A 6,067-nucleotide genomic window follows, 5' to 3' on the forward strand; every position below is an offset into this window, starting at 1 on the left:
CGTTCATAAACAGCAGCCGTTACGTCAGCGTCATCGGCTAATGCTCTGTCAATCAAGGCTGTGGCCACCAAACGGCTCGGTGGCCAGAGGCCTCCGCCCTCTTTCCCCTAGGAAGGCTGTCTGTCTGTCTGACGCCCGGTCGGGAGAGGCAGTGAAGTGGGGTGTGTCAGTCCTGAGGCCGCTGCCTAGTGAGACCCCGTGACACTAACGACCACAGCGCTAAAAAGTCCAGAGATGCCGCTTTTAGGCTTCTCGTGGGATAGTAGAGAGAGAGAAAACGGAGGCTGCCCAGAAAAACTGCCTCCCTGGGACCTTTAACAGTGAATACAGTCCAGCCCACCAGAACCCTAGGACCCCAGCCTGGAGGTCACTCTCTAAGGCCACGTGGTGGTCCTGGAGCCCCAGTCAAACAGGCTATGACGACAACTTTCCTATTAACCTCCATGACAATGGGTGGTTCTTTATAATTACCAAGGGCTCTGCAAGTCAGGTGTGAACAGGGCAGCAAAGACTGGTCTTGCAGTCCTAACCAGCTCTTTGGAGACCTGGCCAAGGGAGGTCAAAGAGCAGGCCTGTTCTTTAAGGCGTGTCTCTAGCCGGAACACAACCAGTTCTTAGCCAGCATTGATTACACAGCAGAATGTTCTCTGTTGGATTAAACTGTTAGGGCTAAAGAAGCTCCATTTTATGCTAGGCCTCCATCTTGGTAATCACCAGTAGTTTGTCTCCCAAAAATGTACAGCCGTGACTATCTACTTGTTACGATAAGGCAACTGCTTTATTTTTTTATTTTTTTTAATTTATTTTTTGCTTCTGTAACTTGCTTAAGCAGACACTCAAAGATTGTTTTGAGTTGCCTTAATCACTTAGATTGGCAGAACGGAACAGTTTTTATTTAGTTGCATAGATAGTGAAGGTCTCCATGTGGTTTTCCCCTTTGAAAGTCCTTCCCTGATGTGGGAAGTCCTTCTGTATATGTGTTGCTTTACTTTATTCATTAACAAAGTAGCTTAACAGAATATAGACAGACTGGAAAAGATATAGAGAGAGAATAGGTGGAGTCAGTGAGGAGCCATGTAGCTGCTGCCGGAGACAGGCATGCCAGAACCTTGCCTGTAAACCACAGTCAAGTGGCGATACACAGATTAATAGAAATGGGTTCATTTAAGATATAAGAGTTAGGCAGAAGCTGGGTGGTGGTAGCGCACGCCTTTAATCCCAGCACTCAGGAGGCAGAGGCAGGCTGATCTCTGTGAGTTTGAGACCAGCCCGGTCTACAGAGCGAGTTCCAGGACAGGAACCAAAGCTACAGAGAAACCCTGTCTTGAAAAACCAAAAAAAAAAAAAAAAAAAAAAAAAAAAAAAGGCAGAAATACACTTAAGCTATTGGCCAAACAATATTGCAATTAATACAGATTTCTGTGTGATTATTTCGAGTCAGGGCAGCTGGAAAATGAGGTAGCAGCCTCCCCCAGCACTTCCCCATGCCCCCTCTCCTTCACAGCAGTCTCAAATTCAGATCCGCGACTGATCGTCCTGCTAGTACTTAATGATTTTAACTATAATCGGATTGAGTCTATGGGCTTTTCCTAGGCGTCTCAACCTCCATAACAAAACAAGAAAGATTTTTTCTTTCTAAGGATATAGAGTCTCACTGTGTAGCTCAGGCTAGTCACAAATTCAGTGAGTAGCTCAGGTTAGCCTTGAATCAGCCTTTCTCACCTTCCTAGTACTGGGATTACAGGCATGTACCACCAAACCCTACATCTGGGTGCTTTTGAGACCTGCTTAACTGCATGTTGCAAACACTGAGCTAGAGCAAGTACATCTTTCAAAACTACATATTTCAGACCAGGCATGTAGCACATGCCTTTAATCCCAGCACTCAGGAGGCAGAGGCAGGTGAATCTCTGTGAGTTCAAGGCAAGCCTGGTCTACAGAGTAAATTTCAGGACAGCCAGGGCTATACAGAGAAATTCTGTCTTAAAAAAACAAACAAACAAACCCCAGGTGAACAGACAAACAAAATATGGTATAGTTCATACTATAAAATATTATATAGCCATAAAAAAGCTTGAAGGCCAAGTGTGGTAGTAAGTCCAAACCTTGGCTCCATTATGAGTTCAAGGTTAGCTTTAGTATCCTAGATACTGTTTGATTGCTGTGAAGAGACACTATGTCCAAGGCAATTCTTAGAAAAGAAAGCATTTAATTAAGGGATTGCTTACAGTTTTAGAGGGTTAGTCATGATCATCATAGCAGGAAGCAGACAGGCATGATGCTGGAGCAGTAGTTAAGAGCTTCATATTCGGATCATAGGCTGTAGGCAGAGTTTTCCTGGGCTGACAGTGGCTCTCGAATAATCACTCAGTCTTAATATTAATTGTAAATGCTCAGGCAATAGCTTAGGCTTGTTACTAGCTAACTCTTACATTTCCAATTAACCCATATTTTTTTTAATCTATGTTTTGCCACGTGGTGTGGGACCTTTTCTTAGTATAGCATACCCATCTTGCTTCTTTCTGCATCTGCTGGTGACTCCTCTGACTCCACCCTTCTTCCTATCATTCTTATTTTGGCTTTCCCACCTAAGTTTTTCCTGTTCAGTTATTGGCCAGTCAACTTGTTTATTAAACCAATCATAACGGCATATATTTATACAGTGTAAAGGAATATTCCACAACAGGCAGCAGGCAGAAAGGCAGGGGTAGAGGTTGGCTGGGTTCTCCCACATCAATCATCAGTCAAGAAAATGCATCACAGGCTTGCCTACAGGCCAATGTAGTGAGAGCATTTTCTCAGTTCCTGCTTCCAAATGACTCTAGCTTGTGTCAAGCTGACTTAAAAGTAGCCAACACAACACTATACTAAAAAACCATTAATGTGTGTTTTGTTTGTTTGTTTGTTTTGCTGGAATTAAAGGTGGGTGCCACTATGCCCCACATCTACTCACCTGTTGATCAACCTTTGGGTACTTTCTATTCCCTGGCAATTTACTATGAACAATGCCACTACAATGCGCTCTAGAAAACTATCACCAGATGTGAGCCCTTGAACAGCTCTGCACTAAATAAACATCTTTTCCTCATAAAAGCTTTTATTATTTTGCTATAATATCACAGAAGGAACTAAACCAATTGAAAGTACAATTGCTTGGTTATAACTTCATTATCTACATGTATTTGTTTGAGAGAGAGTCACTTTACTTTCTTACCAGAAGTACATGAAGGTTCCAATTTCTCTATATCATTGCCAACATTTATTGCCAAGCATTTTGATTTATTGCTGTTTTAACAGATATGTGGTAGTTTGAATGAAATTGGTTCCATAATCTCATAGGAAGTGGCATTAAGGGGTATGGTTTTGTTAGGTCGGGTATGGCCTTCTTGGAGGAAGTGTGTCCCTGGAAGGGTGGGCTTTAAGGTTTCCTATGCTCAGGATACCATCCAGTGTCTCATTCGACTTCTTATTGCCTGGGAGATATAGGACTCTCAGCTACTACTCCAGCACCATGCCGTCTGTAAGCCACCATGCTCCCATCATGATAATTGGACTGAATCTCTGAAACTATAAGCCAGCCACCCCAATTAAATGTTTTCTTTATATGAGTTGCTATGGTCATGGTGTCTCTTCATAGCAATATAAACCCTAACTAGACAGAAGTTGGTACCAGGGACTGAGGTATTTCTGTGCCAGGCCTGCCCATGTTTATGTTCGGAGGAATTTGGACTTTGGTACTGTGGTTGTGAAAGCAGCATCATGCTTTACACACTTAGTGGGTCACACAAGTAGAAGAGTGGAAGACAATGGTGCTAAGTGTGACCTGATAAACTGTGAGGGCCCGGCTCAGGAGGTTTCACAGGAGAAGAATTTTAATATGTTGCCTAGAGATCATTCTTGTGATATTGTGGTGAAGAAAGTGGCTGCCTTTTATCCTTGTCCGAAGAGTCTACTTGAGGCTAAAAGTGGAGAATTTTGGATCAATTCCCTTGGCAGAAGAAATCTCAAAACAGTATAGATTCTGTCATGTGGTTACTAGTGTTCATACTTGTAGATGTTCATTCCTGGCTGTTCAGACCTGAAATAATCACATAGAAACTATATTATTTGCAATTATTGGCCAATAGCTTAAGCATATTTTTAGCTAGTTCTTTTTTGTTTGTATGTTTTTGTTTTTCAAGACAGGATTTCTCTGTAGATTTTGGAGCCTGTCCTGGAACTTTAGCTAGCTCTTATATCTTAAATTAATCCATCTTTATTAATCTGTGCATCACCGTAAGGTCATGGCCCTACTGGAAAAGTTTCAGTGAGCTCGGGGCATCTGTCTCCTGCAGTGGCTACATGGCTTCTCTTTTACTCTGCCTCCTCTCTCCTCTCTCTACATCTCTGTTTTTCACCTGGCTTTACTCTGTTAAACCATTGGTCAAAAGCAGCTTTATTCATTAACCAATAAAAGTAACATATATACAGAAGGACTTCCCACATCATTTCCCCTTTTCTGTTTAAATAAAAAGGAAGGTTTTAATTTTAACATAGTAAAATTACATATAACAAAACAGGTATCAAGCAAGAATTAGTTACAATATTTATATCTACTTCATCTTTTATCATAACTAAAGAAAACTATAACTATCTATTCTTTAACTCCATCAAAGACCCCAGAAAGATACAGTATTTTCTAAGTTAACAGGAAGTGCATTTTAAGCAACTTCCAAAACTCTAGAAATGACAGAGATATCTTGCTGCCTGGACAGTCACACATAGTTTTTTTTTTTTTTTTATAACACTGGAGTCTGCAGGCCCATAGTATCCAGCAGACTTTTCCACAAAGCAGGAAATTTGAAAATCTGTTTGCCTTGTAATGGCAAAGTGAGACAGTTCATTGGGGTTCCTGCTTTAGAGTTAAGAATAAAAGGGCTGGAGAGATGGCTCAGAGGTTAAGAGAACTGACTGTTCTTCCAGAGGTTCTGAGTTCAATCCCAGCAACCACATGATGGCTCACAACCATCTGTAATGAGATCTGGTGCCCTCTTATGGCCTGCAGGGACACATGTAAGTAGAATGCTGTATACATAATTAATAAGTAAATCTTTTTTTTAAAAAAAAAAGAATAGAAGAAAGGAGTTATGGAATTTGCCCTGTGCCTAAAGAAAGCCGGTGAGACCAGGCACATGTCAAGGGTGTCCCTGAACGGAGGTCTAGCAGAGGGGCCATTGCATGAAGCTGTGAAGTTGAAGCCTGGATTGCCTTGGAGAACCCAAGACATTAAAGGTGCCAGAGTTGTGGGATACCTGTCAAGGAGAGCTGCCAACAGGGAATGGAACCAGCTTGAGAAAGAAGTGTGTTGCAGTCAACAAAGCTGAATAGAGTTGAAGATCTGACGAGCACTTTGACATCAGACATTGAGATACAGAGTTTGGGGTTTGCCCAGCTGGTTTTCAGTCTTGCTTTGGTCCAGTATTTCCACACAATGTCCCTTCCCTATGTTTTGAAACAGTAATTATCTTAGCTAGGGCATCTATTGCTATAAAGAGACACTATTCAAACTACCACAACAGTGTATATCCTGTGCCTGTGATCTGCTTTTTGCTTTTGCTTTTCCAAGGGGATTACAGATAAGAGACTGCCATGAGTCTCAGAAAAGACTTTGGACTTTGAAACAAGTTTGAGACTGTGATAGACTATGAGAACTTTTGAAATTGGATTAAATTAACTTTGCATTATGTTACTGTTACAAGTTTATGGGATCCAGGGAGTAGATTGTGGTGGTTTGAATGTCATTGGCCCCCATAATCTCACTGGTAGTAATACTTTTTTTTTTTTTTTTTTTGGTTTTTTGAGACAGGGTTTCTCTGTAGCTTTGAAGCCTGTCCTGGAACTAGCTCTTGTAGACAGGGCTGGCCTCGAATTCACAGAGATCAGCCTGCCTCTGCCTCCTGAGTGCTGAGATTAAAGGTGTGTACCACCACCATCTGGCTGCAGTAGTGATACTATTAGGAGGTGCGGTTTTGTTGGAGTATGGTCTTATTGGAGTAAATGTGTCACTGTGGGGGCAGGTTTTGAGGTT

This window comes from Microtus oregoni, unplaced genomic scaffold (genome assembly GCF_018167655.1).
Source record: "Microtus oregoni isolate MIOR12 unplaced genomic scaffold, Mior012 000077F_ref0000221, whole genome shotgun sequence".
Taxonomy (NCBI): Eukaryota; Metazoa; Chordata; class Mammalia; order Rodentia; family Cricetidae; genus Microtus; species Microtus oregoni.